General features: G+C 43.6%; 1 protein-coding gene across 1 annotated transcript in view; it reads right to left on the bottom strand.

Moving 5' to 3' along the window:
• The window catches only part of dchs1b (dachsous cadherin-related 1b), a 90051-nt gene extending 79862 nt beyond the window's left edge, over positions 1–10189 (bottom strand). The window contains 1 exon segment of the mRNA XM_034606624.1: positions 9484–10189. The gene's annotated coding sequence lies outside the window, so the exon portion shown is untranslated.
• Positions 10190–17944: the final 7755 nt, after the last annotated feature.

The following is a 17944-nucleotide window of genomic DNA, read 5'->3' as shown; positions in this document are numbered from 1 at the left end:
GGCGTCCACGGGGGTATTAGCTTGGAAAAAACAACCTCATAAGTCAGTGAGACTCTGTCGCAGCAGCAGCATGACAACTCAAAGCTGGTGTGATGACTCAGATTTGTTTATTTACCCGCACAGTGGCTGTCAAGCTGGAAAACCGTCGCACACACACCAGGTCCCGTGTGACACAACGTCCCAGATTTTACTGCCCCACAGGCCAGAAGGAGGACGAGAACAATACAGTGAGTGAGACGTGGAAGAAAGGGAGCTACAGTTTGATTAGATACAAGATACAAGAAACGCAAAGAAGTTAAACTTAGTCTGAGCGAGTGCTGAAGTGCACATATAAATAATGTGCCCTCGAGCAAGTGAAAACACAGGCAGGGAGATTCACTGTCCTCTTAACCTTCAAGGCCACGCCACAGGAACCAGTGGTTTCTGTGTTTGTTTGTGTCTGCAGATTAGTTTTTAAGAGAGAAAGCAGGTAGGAAGTAAAAGAAAGTGACGCGGCGATGAGTGACACGATGACTTCAAAACAAAACGTCGATGGCAAGAGTTGAAAGAGGAATTTAAAAAAAGATGTGTGTCGGGAGATGTCCCTGAAGGTGAAGCAGCAGCTGCCATCGCCCATCAGTCAACGCCCCTCCCCATCAGAGCGTGTTTAATATCCCACAAGGGCAAGTTGTCGAGCTGTGTCCATGCCTGTCCGTCAAACATTATTACCTCACTGGTGAAACGCAGATAAATGTCCTCGGCAACTCAAACAAACCATTTCCCCATTAATGAGTGGATCTTTGTCTAAGAACGTCCATTCAATCCGCTGAGGTGAAAAACCAGAGAATTATCTGGAAGCAATTAAACACCAGAAAATCCCTGTCAGTTTTGAACGTGGAAGGCATTAAAATGTACAAACAAGCACTTAATGGATCCATTTTGGCTCCATATTGTAATAAAATAAGCTGCACACATAACCGCTATGGTTCCCTACTGGCGAGTATTTTGGTCTTATCACTATATTCCGATGTTAATGGGATTTAAATCCAAGGCGAACAAACACTGACACCTCAGAGTTGATTATACTGCGATTATAAACAAATTATTAATTAAAATCTGCATCGCATGTAATTCCCCAATGACTTGGTTTCTGTGCGTGTGTTTGCAGCACTAGACACTTGTAAGGACGATGTATTGACTTACATTAATTCCCTGGAGGATTTTTCCAACCTCGAATGCCTCGCTTCAACCTTTACCCCAACCTTAACCCTGTCACAACTCCTGAAGCTTAAAACTTTTAAAACAAACGCTAAACTTTTTGCGAGGACGGTATTTTTGTTCAAAGTTCAAAGAAGGAAAAATAAACCGTCAGCTAATAGCCAAAACAGGGTCAGGAGAAGAGAAGCCAAAGAGCCATCTTTAACGTCAACACACACACACACACACACACACACACACACACACACACACACACACACACACACACACACACACACACACACACACACACACACACACACACACACACACAAACACAGTCGAATACACACTTCAATCTCTTTGCATTCCACCCATTGAAATCATCAGCAACGTGGCCCGACAGCAAACCACACACAAAGTCATACCGGGTCATGTTATTGTTTCGGTAAAACACATGTATATCAATATAAGTAATTATATAGTGTATCTCCAGTCTGCAAGTGAACAACTATTATTTAAGGGTGAAAAAGAAAAAGAGAGAAGGTATCTTCCTTCCTTGATTTTCTCCATTTCTGGTGGGTTTTTCAATTAAAATCTGCAATTACTCATCTCCAGCTCAGAATAGAGAAACAGCAACTTGGCTTATTAGTTATTAAATTCTCCATCAACTCCCGGGTCAGTGGCACGCCAGCAGCTGCTGCTCCAGGAGAATGCCTTTGTATCGTGTTACGCCATTATATTTCTTGTGGTAAGCCTGCGAATTAAGTCCGTCTGTCTTTGTTTTAATTTATTCCACAGGGTTAAACAGACGTCAACTCTCCTCAGTTATTGATGATTAAGTGATAAAAGGGCCCAGACGTGAGCTGTGATGAGTTTGAGTCTCACTCCTGAGCTGATGAGTAGTGTCAAGAATCAATGGGAAACATCACAGAATTGCCTTTCTTGTTGTGAATAAAGGTCACATGTTTCAGTGTCTAAGTTGTCCAAAGGAAAAACCTTCATCTCCTTTGGTCTCACACCTTAACTTGCATAACACGTCGCTCTTCCTGAGCCGCGGTGCCCTACATGCAGCTCTCGGCTCCGTGCGAGTGTTTGAAGTTGTACCAGAAGCTCAGATCATCTCGCCGACTTCATTAAAAACACATGTGACGCTACGCAGACGGGCTCTCTCTTCCTCTCGCTCCCTCTCCTCTGCCTGCTCGCCTTTCGCACTCAGACACCTCTCATCCATCAAGCGGAGCAGATGGGCAGCAGTTACCATGTTTCATTCATCTTTTTCTCAGAGGCATCCGCATATTTATCCCTTCCAACAACTATAATGAAATCAGTTTATTCAGAAATGTGAGCGTGTACGACGCACGGGCCGGAGCAACGTCATCTCCTCAACAGGGAGGAATCGGAAAAAAGGTCTGAAGAGGTGACAGGCTCTGCTGGCTGGAACAATAATGACTGGATTGACGGAAACTTTATTAACGCTTTGAACTCTACAATAGAAAAAGGTCTTCCAATTGTAGAATATTCAAATGCTTAACACCTCTAAACTCTGTACAATCTGAGCTAAAAGGTTCCATGAGTCAATAAAACTGCCGCAATGATCTCATCCCGAGTGAAGAATGTGACGAAGACAAAGGCCTTAAGGGTTGACCATTCTTTCAGCGTTACGTGTATGTTGAGAGTTGCACACTTGTTGGTTGTGCCGTGTACCTCGACGTGTACAGTCAACGCGGTGGCAAATCTTTGGCTGCATGCGGTCGTCCACAAGCGGACATGGCTGGATGACAACATTTTAGTCACCAGGACTGGTGGACACACAAACTATGAATTCGCCTTTAGCTTCCTGGGTCTAAAAGAATGGATGTTCTAGCTGTTATGGTTTCTATTTATTTCCAATTTACCCGTGAGACGTCCGTTTTCAGAGGGTTGACAACCTTCTGCTTCAAATTGTGCAAATGTGAAGATGTACAATGTTTTATACAATTATACGTGGGATAAGTTTGTTCTGAGTTTTGGAAAAAAGAGTGTTTATCACTGAACTTAGACATTTTATAGCCTCAACCATTAATCGCTGTTGGGAATCGTCATTATTTGCAGACCTGTTGACATATCTCTATCAACCACACAGGTAAACTCTGAGGCCACACATCTGCTTGCATGCCGTGCACGCAGAGAAACACACACGCTTCTTTCATCCATCCACTGCAATAACGAGAAAGCCAGAGTTCCAACGCTCTTTGGCACCCGGGAGCCAGTGTCACAGCTCCAACCCACAGCGGGGGGAAAGCACAGGATGGGGAAACTCGAGACAACACCAGGACTTTAGAGGACTTCCATCTGCAGCTTCCTCCAGGAGCATAATGACCCACATCCAGCCAGCGTTATACCAGATCCCCATCCTGAGCCAGCGAAGGGCCTGGTTTTTGCTACATTGGCCAGTTAGAATTTGAATTGGTTGTCAAATTTGAAGCTTATACACAAGCAACTGGAGTCATATGAAACTTTTTGAAGGACAGTGGAACGGCTCCAGAAACCATTGCAGACTGCACCTATCGCCGTAAACTGTTAAGAATATCTTTCGGTCAGATTCTGTAGTATTTCCCATTCCGCTGACCTGATCATTAAACTAACAGGATTCCAAACTGCCTGGATAAGAACCATGAATAACGACAAAGCCAGTTCCTTCACATCTGGGCCTCAGAACAAACAAAAAGGGGAATTTCACCAATTCCAAGCTCCACGTTTGGTTTGGGCGAGTCCGTCAAACAGTAATATCTTCTCCAGAGGAGCAGTCAGAGGGCTGTTCATACTGTACGTAGGACGTTAAGGTCTGTATCCGCTCGAGGGAAAGAGTAAAGTAAACTGTCAGGAAAAGAAGCTTCAGTTCGAGCTTGGGCTGGATGATATGGTCAGAAATATTATCAGGATAAACAATACCATATCACTCAATATCGATAATTATCACGATTCTTGTCACATTTGGTCAAACATGAAATCTGGAAGTTGTCCACACATCAGGGTCTGGATTTTCGCATTTGCAGGAGATTCTTCGTCTGGGTCTTCTACGTGGATGGAACCTCTTTTCCATCCTTGGATATTTATATTCTTTCATCACTTGTTAGAATCATCGTCAACACTCACAATCGCTTGAGGTTAATCCTCCTGCTGTGTTCTCACGTGGGCTCACTCTGACATTCTCTGGAGATTTTACTAGGGGGCCAGTAGGATAAAACTCCAGAGAATGTCCTCAGCACCTGACTCGGACATTTGTGTTCTCACATCCAGCCCCTCGGGATATACTGAGGATATCATTGTATCACCCAGGCCTAGTTCGAGGTAAAAGATGAGGTATAACTTTAGATGTGAGGTCTCATACCTCATAATTCAAACATTATCTCCTAGGTTCCAGAAGGAATAAAGAAAAAAGCAAATAAGAATGGTAACTGCTCTTAAAATAGGAATTCCTTTTGTTATAGGTGGCCAAAAATGAAATCATTTAATTATCTTTTATCTTTACACGATTTCAATCGAGCCAATGCACCTGTGTGCTTAAAGCTCTTCTACAGACGTCACCAGAAACCAACCTGATATAGCTGCGTTTTAACTCCAGTGTGATATTTGGTGCCTCTTTTTGTTTCCCCATGTCGCCACACACACAGCTCAAATTTTACAACCGCATAATTAAATTTCATGATTATAATCACAGCGAGATTGGTGATTGTAGCTGTCATGGCAACCAAAAGGCCCTCAGGCTCAAAGCTAATGAAATGTGAAGCAATCAGTGAAGGGGGGATTCCTTATCAATGGGAATCTTATTTTCTGAGTCTACAACTGATGCTATTAATAAAGCGCCTGGCCTTCCTGTGAACGAATGATGCAAATGCAAGCGGCCTTCCAGGAAACCGAAGCGCACACTCCCTCGTGCATCGCCGCACGGCAGCCACCGGTTACAGTTTATATGCCCACTTATGAACTAGAATCAATTCAAATCCCCTCAGTATTGAGTGTTGGGGTTTGTGCTATGTCTAGGATGGTGGTCTGAGAGGTGAATATAAACACCAACACAAGATCCTAAGCATGACGGAGTGAGGGTAAATATTTCCACTGGCTACTTGTGGAGCCTGGAAAGAGGAAAATAATTGTATTCAGTTGGAAGAGTGGCGAGTGTGTGCATTGTCTTTCTATACTGGTAAGGACAAAGCACCTGGCGTTAAGAGTTGGGGTTTTTGTTTCGGTTGTGATACAGGTCACGGTCAAAGGTATATCTGAGAGAGGTACTGAAACTCATATGTAGGAGTGTATGTTGTGTGTATGCTTCACGTGTGTGTGTGCATGAGTGACACACAGAGGGAGAAAGCGGACGAGGAAGTCTCTGAGTCACTTCCCGATATTTGTGCTCAGATGCTGATTTCTCACGCACAAAAAACAAAAACCCAGGAAAAAACATTTCAGGGATACAATTAGAGACGTTTTTTGTTTTGTTTGAGCTGCGACAGTTGGGTGGGAAGATGCTTTCTGTATTTTTTCTCTGTTGGCAGCCATCCGTGATATGTGTTGATGAGCTGAAGCGGATACGACACAAACGCCTCCTCTCTGTATTTTACTTGTGGGGCCTTTGTGTTGAAAGTGAACAAGACACGTGACTGTGGGAGAGGAAAGTTAGGGGATAAAGTCACGTACTTAATATAACTTGACTGAAAAAATACAAATTTGTCCTCTTATGTGGGATTTGCGGGCGCCACAGAGAGGACAGCGGTGTATACAGTACATGCAGGATTGCAGTGTCAATGTGGGTGGCGAATGTGCAGTTTGATTACACTGTGTATCCGCGGAGTTTAAAGTAAACTCCCCAGATTGCTTGAGATTTGCAAAGGAATAAAGCACATTGTCTATTGTAAGTCCGTATAAACAAGAAAAACTCCTGAGAGAATGTGTATGGTGGAGTTAAATTTCATCTGGATGGGAAAAAAACACACACACACACACACACACACACACACACACACAAAGCTGACGGAAGGTTAATGCAGAGATTTGAGGTTAACTGCTTTTCTGCCTGACTCAGCTGAATGAGATGCAGTGACCAAGCCAGGGGTGATGCCCCGCGGCTGCCAGCATTCATTTAACGTGAATCTCAATCACGCTTCTGGCCTCCGACGATTAAACAAACAGGATCGACTGCGATATCGAGATGTTCGGGCTTCACTTTTGGGAAGTTGACAAGAGTAACAGCAGCGAGCGGAACGGCCTATTTGTTTTTAATTAACCTGAACTTGAGGTAAAAATTGATGTGTATTTTACTTCTAGACGATGCACTTAACTCAGGTTCAGTAGTAAACCTCATTTTAAGTCTTATATTGATAAGATATGCTAATCACAGACTGTATATAAAGATGGATGGTGTGTCTCCACTACCTCCCACTAATTAAAATTGAAGATGAAACATCCAAGACACAAACGCTGCCATCTTGCGTATTTAGAGCCAGAGTCTGCGCTGTAGCAATCGGGGGATGGAGCCAAGATCCCGTCGATAAGTGCACTCTGTTTTTATACCAACAAAAACTAATTAAAACCAAACTGCCTGGACATACACCAGTGTGATAGGAACTTCCTAAAATGGAAGAAACCATCTATGAGAAAATGTTATCTGACATGTACTTTTTAGATTGGTCCATGTCCCATCCATTAACAGGGAGGAGGTGGGGTTTATAACTGTATATAGTATTCAGCCATCAGGTGTCAATCAAGACGATTTGGCTTCACTTTGGGGGATTTGTCGTGTCTTTCACAATGTGAAACTAAAAGCAGTTCTCTGTGGTTTTCATATTTAATGGAACATTTTGTTAACGTTTTATTGATATTTTGCATATTTTTGTTTTGATGCAATAAAAACACCATGTCCCTTAAATAATTGCGATCTCGACAATAATCATGGTCATGATTTTCGGCCACAATCCTGCAGCCCTGTGCCAACTTACACCCACATGGGCCAAGATGGGAATCAGGAAAAAGGATTAGTATGCACAAAAGTGATGTAGCAGATGCTGTTGTCCAAGAAGTGAGTGTGTTTTCCACCCCCTGACCCTGGTAGAGTCAGAATCATCAGCTGCACAGGACCACATGAAGTGCAAGGTTATCAGCGCCCTGTTTACTTTGTGGATAAGCTCGACAAAGAGACTCGACACTGAGCTGCATGGCCAGACCTCTTTGCTTTGACAATGTCGAAAACAAATACAAATGGCAATAGTAGCATTTATCATCACGGCCGTTATTGACAAGTAAATGAAGATGAATAAGGGCCTCTTTCACTGGGAGGTCAGGGGTCAAGGGGGGTCACCTCAGCTGCCACACTCCCACCCGTGAGCCACAGCGACATCAGACAAAGCTCAGGTCTCTGCTCAGTTTCCACTTTCATCCTCTACAAATGACAATGTGACTTAATGAATCAAACAAAAATCTGATTAAATATCTAAATAGGGCAAATTGTCTTTATTGCCCCTGTAAAGGACAATCTGTTCCCATGAGCAGCTGATGTGAGCAATCATGACTTGTTTGTGCAAATATAAACTCTACTCAGTTGCAGGCGCTCCAACAGATATCCATATGGTTCCTGTTAGAAAAACGTCTTGCTGCACGCTTCGTCACTCCACTAGAAACCAAACTCGAACTGGTTGTAATCAGACCAAACGCTGAGGCCGAGGCCGACGTATTCTGCCGAACATGGAGCACACGGGACCATGTAAGTGGATAGTGTAATAATAATGCAAAGATCTGTATCCCTCCCTCCTCACAGCAGAGAGCCAGGAGCCGAGGACGCCAGTGGACACCAGATATGACGAGAATAACTATTGTGGTGAGGTGCTTAAATATGCCCCTGGGCTCCCATTTTTAGATTTTGGCCATGTAAACACACACAGAGAGATCTGGCTGCTATAAATACACATCTTGTTAGGAAAAAATGCCATAGTTGTGTCAGAATCGATTTTCTTGACAATAAAAATGCCCTAAAATCGTATTGGACTCATTATTCTGGTATGTTAAAGGTGGTTTATTGCAGAGTCTGATCATCCTGTAGATCAGAGACTCCCAAACTGTTCAGCCCATGCACGATTCCCAAACTAATTAACCCAACAGATATTGATTTGAGCCCAAAAAATTCCGCTATGTGCACGTTTCCTGTGGTGCTGAAAACCAACCTGCTGCAACTGAGGCTGCCGGAAATCTGTCGTCATCACCTCAGGGGTCACGTGGAGACAATGAAAATCAGAAGGCTGAGGATTTATTTGGTTTTATTTTTAAATTTAACAAAGTGAGAAGGTTCCCAGTTAAATCCTGGTTTGGCCGGAGTCTTTCCACGTGGAGTTTGCATGTTCTCCACGTGTCCATGTAGGTTTTCTCCCAACATGCAGATTGGGATTTGGTTAATTGAAGACTGTAAATTGATGTTAGGTTTGAACGTGAGTGTCAATGGTTGTTTCTGCATTTTGGCCATTCGATATGCTGGCGATATGCCCCCCCCCCCCCCCCCCCCCCGACCATCAAAAAGATAAGCAGTATAGATAACAGTATGTTTTTAATTTCCGGAAATCATCTTACAACCTCCTTCTGTGTCTCTCGACCCCTTGCTGCCCTGTAGATAAAGTGCCTTGCTCAAAGGCTGCCAACTGTACTCCATATTCTCACTCTCTCTAACTCATCTCTATAGTGAAGCCTTGCACTCATCCTAAAGCCCTCTCCAGGAAACAGTTAAAAAAAAAGTACTGGCTCCTCTCACGCACTTCATGGTGTTTCCCATTAAGTGGTTTCTGTCCTGCATCCAAAACAAAGTGTATTCGCTGTAAGTTGCCAACCCTGGGGAAGAAATCACTGACTGGCTGTTATTAAATAGTTCCATATTAAGCCTCTGTGCTGGTCTATGAGACATTAAACATCCCTTTCATGTCTGGCATACGATTTAAACGGGAAGCCATTGGTGCTGGGTCTTTTTGTCTCTTTCATCCAACCCGGCTGATTCGCTGGCTGGGCTGTGTGAATGGCAATCAATAATCAATACGAGGGCTATACGCTGCACCACCATGATTCATTGATCTTATTATACTATTGTAGCCCCTCTGGTGGCCTATACGGTCACAGACGCTGCCTGACCAGCCCACAGGCTCCTGAATGCAAGGTGCAGATGCAGGGTGCACCCCCCTTCTATGCGTAAAAAGAACCAGACGCTTCCACCCCATTTTTTCTGCACGTTTCTCCTCCGGTGATGTGATGCACCACCGGAGAACAGAGGGTGAGAATAAAGGAGCTGTCACTTACATTCATCGGAGCCGGTCCTCTGCTCTGTGGATGTGCGCTCCCGGTATCCCCCTCCGAAAACCTGATTAGTATTCAAACGGTTTTTCCCAATTCAGCGACGGACAATCCAAGCAGGACACAAAATGTTGAATTGGAGCCCGGCTGGTCAGCTGGTTTTCCTTTTCCTTTCTTGTTTTTTTTGTTTTTAAATAATATCCACACACACACACACACACACAAAATGGAAAAAAAGACAGCTGTAGCAATTCCACAGATGTTCTAATCCAGCAGATGAGACTCGGATGGTCCCACTCCTCCTTTTTGCGTCCTGGTCAGGTGAGCGCGTCTGGATGAGTGTAGCGGAGAGGAGCCGTCTGCAGCCCCGCAGAGATCCGCCTCAGTGTCTCGCTGATCTTAAACTCCGCTCCTTCCTTCCCTCAGCATCCAGTCCACTCAGAGCCGGTGTGTGTGCGTGTGTGTGTGTCTGTGTGTGTGTGAGCCGCTTCATGGCACCGTGCGCCTCACCGACTGAAAGCCGACTCCTCCGGCACAAGGCCCAGCCCCCCTGCTCTGCTCCATACCCTCCTCTTCTTCTTCTTCTTCCTCAGCCTCCTCCTCCTCCCTTCCACAGACTTGGTAATTTATTCGGGTAGCTCTCTACACAAAAGGGGGGGACAGAGGAGAGAGAGGCAGACTGGGGACTACGGTAGGCAGAGCAGAGCGAGAGGGAGCAGGGAGAGAGGAGGCTGGAGAGCAGCCTCTGGTGCCCCCCAGCTCCGCTCAGTGGAAGTAGTGCTGGAGACAAAGGAGCGATCAAAGGACTTCAGCTCAGCATGGCACATTATATATGGATGTGACTCATTAGCTAAATCATTTCTCTCCTCCTCCTTCTTAATATTATTCTGTAATTTAGAAGGACACCAGACAAAACCCCAGAGCTCCCTATGGACGTTTAGGGAATTTAGTATTTTAATCTATTTTCTGGAAAGATAGGAAATAAGATGATCACATAATTTGGAGGTGAGGCTTCGATCAATTCTGAAAATAAAATGTGTCTTGTGGTTTTACTGATTAGGGATTTTATTTATGTACGTGGGTTAACACAGAGCTTTGGTGGCCCTGGAGTGCAAATGGAAAATAAGAAAACACAACGATGACAAATATTTGCCATTTTGTTTTCTTATTTTCTTTTGTGTGAGTTGCACTAACACATAACATTTAGATTTCAAGTTGCAGTGCATGGTACTGAAACCCAAGCACAATGCTGTTACATGAAGTTGGATTGTATATATCTGGATGTAAAAGCTTGAGACTATAGGAAGCAGCTGAGGCGGCTGAGCCGAGGTTCAGGCACACGCAGACAAAAACGCACACACCCTTTGGATTGCTAGCATCAGCAAGACGGCAGTCATGCATCACCCCAGATTTTAGGTCAAGCAACCACCTGCAAAGGAGGAGATGTGGAGGAGGAAGAGGAGGAGGAGGATGAGATGGATGAGGGAGGTGTAACAGGGGTGGAGGTGAATAAGGACATAAATCCATCTTTTTAGCTTTGGGAGACACAAGGTTTACAGTACGCTGCAGTCAGTCATTGATGGGAAATGGTACATTTACACCTCACCTCTAATCATCGGCTACATCAACACAATAGACTTGTTTAAATCTCCATGAGACACATTTACACATGAACAAATGAATGCAGACACCAAATAACCATGAAATAACTAAACAAATGGCAGCATTAGTGTCATAAGCTACTTGTTAAAATTACCAAAAGAGGAAATGAAATCCCAGCGGAGCAACAAGCAACATAAAATTTGATTGAAAGACAGTAACTGAAAAGGGTCAACATCCAATAACTAATAATCATTCCTGTAACTAAGTAGATGTTTTTGTGCAGCTTTTACTCAACTAAACAACCAATATGGATTTTTGTGGGCCGACGCTGATTTCGATATTAAGGAGTAAAATGTGAAAAAAGGCAATGAATCCTAAGATGTCGATATCCAACCCTTATGACAAATTGATGCCTGATATTTTACAGTTTAACCATAAACTTTATTTTGAATAACTATAAATAAAAATAATCATTTGATTCCAAAAAATATAATGTAAACATCTATTCTGCATTTTTTATACTGTAAAATAAAAGTTCCTATAAGCGCAGACCATCCATCTATTATCTATATCAATTATCCTTTGAGGGTCGTTGGGGGAGCTGGAGCCACTCCCAGCCGATACTTCGAAAGGTGCAGGGTACATCCTGAATAGATCACCAACATATCGCAGGGTCAACACACAGAGATAAACATTCACATTCACATTCACACTGTGGCAATAGTCGATGCCACCGGGGTCTCATCACAACAACCAGAGACGAACCACTCACTTCTTTATTCTTTATTAAATCAACATAAACTCACAAATCTCTTAACTCAAAGTGGACAGCAAATTCTGCTGGCCTCCAGCTTTCCAGCTTAGTCTTTAGTGTGCGTCTCCTCTATGAGCTTCACTCAAGTGCGTCTCACTCCGTGTGTCTCACTCCGTGCGTCTCAGTCCTTGTGTCTCAGTCCTTGTCTCTGTCTCTGGAGGCTCAGCTGCTGCCTTTTGAATCCAGGGAGAGTTGATAGACCAACTAGTCTGAGCTGTGCCACTCACCTCTCCCTGGTTCACCTGGAGGTTCACTGAGCCTCCTCCACACACACCTAAGAGTCTCCAAATAAACCAGACTGCATGTTATTGACTGTGGGAAGATGCTGGAGTAACCAGAGAAAACCAACAACCTTCAAGCTGCCGTGCCGCCCGTATAAGTACATATCGACAAACATCAACGTCGATATCCATCTGTGAAAGGCCCATATCGACCGATAATACCACCACTAGTTTAAATCCTAGTCTAAATCCTTTTCATTACTGAGGACGTGATTTGTCATAGATCACAAAACTGTTTTAGTTAATCACAATTGTATATTAAATTATAGTATTATCTACTAATCTACTGCTGATATAATGTCGTCCCTTCGGCTATTTAAGAGCCACAAGTACAACAAGTCATCGGTTTTGTTTTCATTTTCGATGAAGTATTTTCCTTCAACGAGCCAAAAACAGCAACATTCAGTAACATATTTATTACATTACTGGTCTTTAATGTTATCATAGCAAGTCTAACTTATTTTAGTTTGACTGTATGCATATAAAAAAACCTGTCTCTTGTTCCCACCCTCTGTTTCTCACCTCCTGAACCCCAGGCCCCAGATACGCCTGCGTTTCTCAGATACGAAGGGTTAACATGAAAAGATGCAATTTATAGCTGAGATATAGAACCTGATCCACCGGCTGATTGTGCCTTGCTCCTGCTGCCTGTGAGTTATGAGGATTATACAGCACAAGCCTTTGGAGATATTTGCGAAAGGTCTGTCGGCCAGAAAGAACCTGACACCTCCGAAATAAACGCACCTCCTTTAAGGTTTGGAAAATACATTTGTCACAAGGAAATGTTTAAATGAAAAAAAAAGACAAGGAAACCAATAAATAAATCGTCTCCTGCCCCACGAGTCCATGTGTGGCTTCGTCTCAAAATTGAATCTGTGTTCTTGTCCCGTGTGTGTGTGTGTGTGTGTGTGTGTGTGTGTGTGTGTGCCTGTGTGTGTGCATGTGTTTGTGTTTGGGAGGGAGTTTATTCGGCATCGAACTTGCCGTGTAAAACTGGCCACAGAGTTGCAATTACACGGCTTTAAGCAGGAGCAGATGGCTGAGCAGTGACACTTGAGGTGGGGCTCCCCACGGCGGAGGAGACCAGTGCAAGATTTATATCGTCGCCGCAAATAAATGTTAAAATCTCTCTCTGCCTCTCGGTCAAATACAAACACTCATGTGTACACGTACACGCTCAGTCACATGTACAAACTTGTACCAAAAACATGCAGTAAGATTTAATTACCTCCCATTTGTCATTTTCTTCCTCCAACCTCAAAATCCACAGCCTGACCATGATAACCCTGGTCCACATTTCAAACCACCAGCACACCTCCATGATTTATACTCTTTCAGGTCACAGATAAGCCTGATATATGTTCAAACTCCATGCATTCATAAGAAAGGAGATTAAATAGCACTCAGAATAGAGTGCATACCTCCGCCAGGGCCCAACAAGGCCTGATACGCACCAAATTGAACAAACACATAAATATCTGTTCCCTGTATACATAGGTCTGATTGAATGGGTCGTCTCTCACCTCATGTCTCATCCTTCCACCATCCTGCCAGCCCCCTGGCCTGAGGAAGATGTCCCCTTGGAAAGACAACAAGATTTGAGAGCTGATCGTGATTAGAGCCAACGCTGGTGTCAATGTGCCATAAACAAAAAGATGAGATTTCTGCAGCGGAATTCATGCAGAATTCATCCTGCATGCTACCACCCCCTCACCTAAACATTGTCCTGTTGTGAACACGTCTCAGTCGGACAATCTCCTGCTGTGTTGTTAATATGTGAAAGGTAAAGTCCAAATAATGTCCAGAACCAATTGTCCGGACATGAACTGGAACTCATGTCTGAAAACCGCTCAAGTTTGGTGAAAATCCGCTTTGTGGTTGTTGTAGAATCTTTCTGACAAACAAACAAACAAACATTTCAGTGGACAGGGGTGAACCATAACCTCCTTTTCAGCCCTAAATCTCCAAATTACCTGCAGAAATCATGTAATCTGGTCTTTTTAAATCCTTCTTACTGATTTGAATAATCTTGGATCTTGACTCTGCTTGTGGTCATCATGAAACCAACAAAGAAATAAGCGTGACACGGTGGTTAACCAGCGACGAGTGGCTGGGAGGTCATTTAGAAATGCATCGTTAGGAGCTAATGGAGGGGCCTGTCTATATTGGCTGTAGGATTGGACTTGTTGGCAGAGCTTCCCCCTCTATCCTACACAAACACACACACACACACACACACACACACACACACACACACACACACACACACACACACACACACACACACACACACACACACACACACACAAAACACACACACGACGATGTGATGCCTCTGGTGCGAATCAAAGCAGTAAATTGCCCAAACTGACATGTTTGCATACGCAGTGGACTGAAACTAATTATTTTAGATTCCATCACTTAAAGAAATACGCCGGTGAACACTGTAACATAACAAATATTCCTCCTCTGAGAAATATCCTCTGGAAAGTGCGTCTGAAGCTGCTCCTTGACTGGCAGGCAACACGATATCCTGGTTCCGTATTTGCTGGCAGCTCCATCGCCAAAAGAGCTCAACGTGTCTGTTTCCACCACGTCTTATTTCATTCAACTGTTATCACTTCATCTCTTTGGATTCAGTCCCCTTCCTGACACACAGGTTCATCTTGAACATACATACGTTGACTCTCTTGTATTTTCTTCTCACTGAACTCTCGGTTTCTCTCTCGGCCGTACACACAGTTTGACCCTGGGTCCACGCAGGTGTCGGCCCGGCTATCTGATCCACCTTTCCTGTGCGACAGGATGGGATGAGGTCACAGCTCCGCTTCGGCGACTCTGCCGAGAAAGGAAAGAGCGGTGGCTTGATCAGTCCTTCCTTTCCCATAGACTAAATACCACTCTGTGTCATTAATTGGAGTTTATTTCCGAATTTGTTTACCTTGGAGTCACAGTTGAGTGTTTTCATGAAAAGTCTGGATTTTAAAAAAAAAGAATCTAAACAAAAAGTTTTCCCTGTGTAGCCGTATCCTCACGTAGCATAAACCCCAGAAACCTCTGAAAGCCATCGCTGAGCCAAACAGTTGATCAGAGGGACACGTACAATCACTTTGAATAGAGTTAGATCAAGTGGAACATTGTATTTACAAATCATTTTTTAAACTTTGGCATTTTCAGTTGGAATAAATGGCCTTGGACTGAGGGCCACAGGCAGGAAGGGGAAGTCAGAACATATTTACAGATACAAAAGAACAATGTTGGTTTTGGTTTTTATAACATAAAGTGTGCAGTCAACATTATCGTTTTTGTAGAGTTTTAGTGCGTCCAGACAAAGCTTCATGTCTTTGTTACATTGCTTGTATTTGATAGGTTTGATTTAGGGAGCGCCCTAAAGACTAAAGACGTTTGTATGACATAGATACGTCCTGATGTCATAACCGACGTGGGCTGCGTCTAACTGTACTTGACATTGATTGGTTTGTAGATGAGCTTGCGTCTCAAGTCAGTTGTTAAATTGTTTACTGCTGTCTCAGCTTCCTGCAGTTGGTTCAAAAGTGGCTTTGGACTAAACTTTGGTCCGTTGGTCCGAGGCTCCGTTCACACCTGACATTTTGGTTCAAACTAAACTGAAAAGTCAGAAGGTCACATTTTTTAAATCCCAGACCTTAGTAAGTTTACTCACCTCTACTTAACACCACTTTCACTTGGCTTGTCTCGTGCTTCCCTTTGCCACTGGAAACAAATAAAGTCGTGTTTGTCTTCATCTGCTCCTGCAGGATATTCTTAGGGAGACCATTATAGCTTATTTTACTCTCAGGCCAGTCTTCCCACCATGCAACCATACTCTGGCTCAATGACTTTGGCTGTTCTGTCAAAGGTTTTCAAACATTTCTGCAGATGTCACTAAAAAGAGACCAACATTTAAATATGTAGGAATAGTATTGAATAGGAATCGTGACTTTTGTTCTGCCAACAGAGGAAAAAAACAAAGTTTTGTTTCCTTTTGTCGGGTGTTGGCATCATATTTCCTGCAGGTTATGTGCGGTTTCCTCCAGACCTTTTTAGCCATTTCACTGATTTTCATATTGTTAGTGCCAGTTGTCTGTGTGGACATGTGCAGCTTCTGGACTATTTTGGGGACAGACTTTGAGGATAAATAGAGCGAGGGATGACAGAGCAGGAAGAGGGCATTGTTCAGAGCGATAGTGCTTCCCCAGAGCGAAACGTAATCACACAAAATGATCCACATCCAAACGGACATCTTGAACAAAATGTTTCAAGTCGTGATGTCATCATGGAAGCCACTCACCCCTAACATACCGTTATATACAGTTCAGTAAATTCCAACATTCATCATTAATCCTTTTAGATTACCGCTAATTTTGAGCTTCATTTTTCAGCCTTATCTTGAATTGTGTCATCTCCGTAATGTGCTTACAGTTGAAAGCAACGTGAAAAAAACGTGTCTTTCTTTGACTGATATATCACCGAAGCTCCTCTCCATCAGAGGCTGGCCTCCTTCCACTTGGCAGGGCTCTGCTGCATGAGAAAAGGTCTCCCAGCTTCCCTGCAGAGCACTGCTGAGAAACTTATCTCATATGTTCATGCATGAAGGTCGTAACTTTTATTTTTCTTATCCAACGATGATCTTGGGGTAAAGAGTGAAAACAGGAAAACGGCCGAGTGGGGGTTTCAGCTGCAGTTGTCCGGCCCCTTACTCTCTCTGCATCTGTACATGCAGGCTGATATCAGGGAAGGAGATTAAATAGTTCCTCTGACGAGCTTCCAGGTTTTGTACAATGGAGGAAACTTGTGGGTCACAATCCATCTGAGGTCATCTCACGCTGTTGGAAATATCAATTCACTCGCTTATCTCATATCTCACTTCGGAATATCACTTACAAAGTGTTATCCTGGTTCCTGTTTCTTGCTGACAACAAATCCTTGAATCATTAAATCATTTAAGCGACACAATGCGAGATTCGCTTACTAACGAGATACTTTGGCCCCCCCTACAGGTTGGATGCATAACTCACTGTAGTTATTACGAGTTGCGGTATGAGCCAAGGAAGAGATTTTACAGAAATAGGACGGGATTGTTTGGCTAACTTGCTAAACTTCTATCAAAATGGGTTTACCCGGCTTCTGGTGCTAAACTAGGGAGTCAACAGCGATCTGCCAGCTTTGAAAATCGTGTCATGTGAACACGACTTCACTCTGTCACTTTCTCTTCTCCTCTTCTTCGTTTCCTCCGACAATGTCCTCTTCGGTTTCTTTGGTGGTTTCTTGTGAGCTAGTTGTCTCTTACAGCTAGATGCTAGCTCTGGCTCTGGTTCTATGCCGTAAAGCAGGAATTACGTTCCAGCATTGTGCACCAGAGTAAGATAAGTTGTGTCTTTTAGGGACTGGTCCACCCGGCCCACAAAGACCAACAGCGTAGGCAGAACCGAAATGAGATGGCCTGGTCTACGGAGGATTCCCTTGATCGCCCTTATTGCAGTTGCCTAGCATCAGAGCTGTAGTTGGACGCGACTAGAACTTTTTAATGAATCCTGGGATAGGTTGGGATGGGAAGGTCTTTAAATGCAACCTAAAATGCAACCCTGCGCTGTGGCAATGACAGTGAAGCCATTCTCCCCATTATAAGTTGATCAAAATGATTGTGAAGCTGTTATTTTAAGGTCCAAAAACCTGCTTTAATTTTGCCACAGGGAGTTTTCACCATTGCATCATTTCCGAAGCTGTGACAGGTGGTTTAAATATCAGCGTG

The sequence above is a fragment of the Hippoglossus hippoglossus genome, chromosome 14 (genome assembly GCF_009819705.1).
Source record: "Hippoglossus hippoglossus isolate fHipHip1 chromosome 14, fHipHip1.pri, whole genome shotgun sequence".
Lineage (NCBI taxonomy): Eukaryota > Metazoa > Chordata > Actinopteri > Pleuronectiformes > Pleuronectidae > Hippoglossus > Hippoglossus hippoglossus.
The sequence above is the reverse complement of the archived record's forward strand: the minus strand, read 5'-3'. Positions and strand labels throughout refer to the sequence as shown.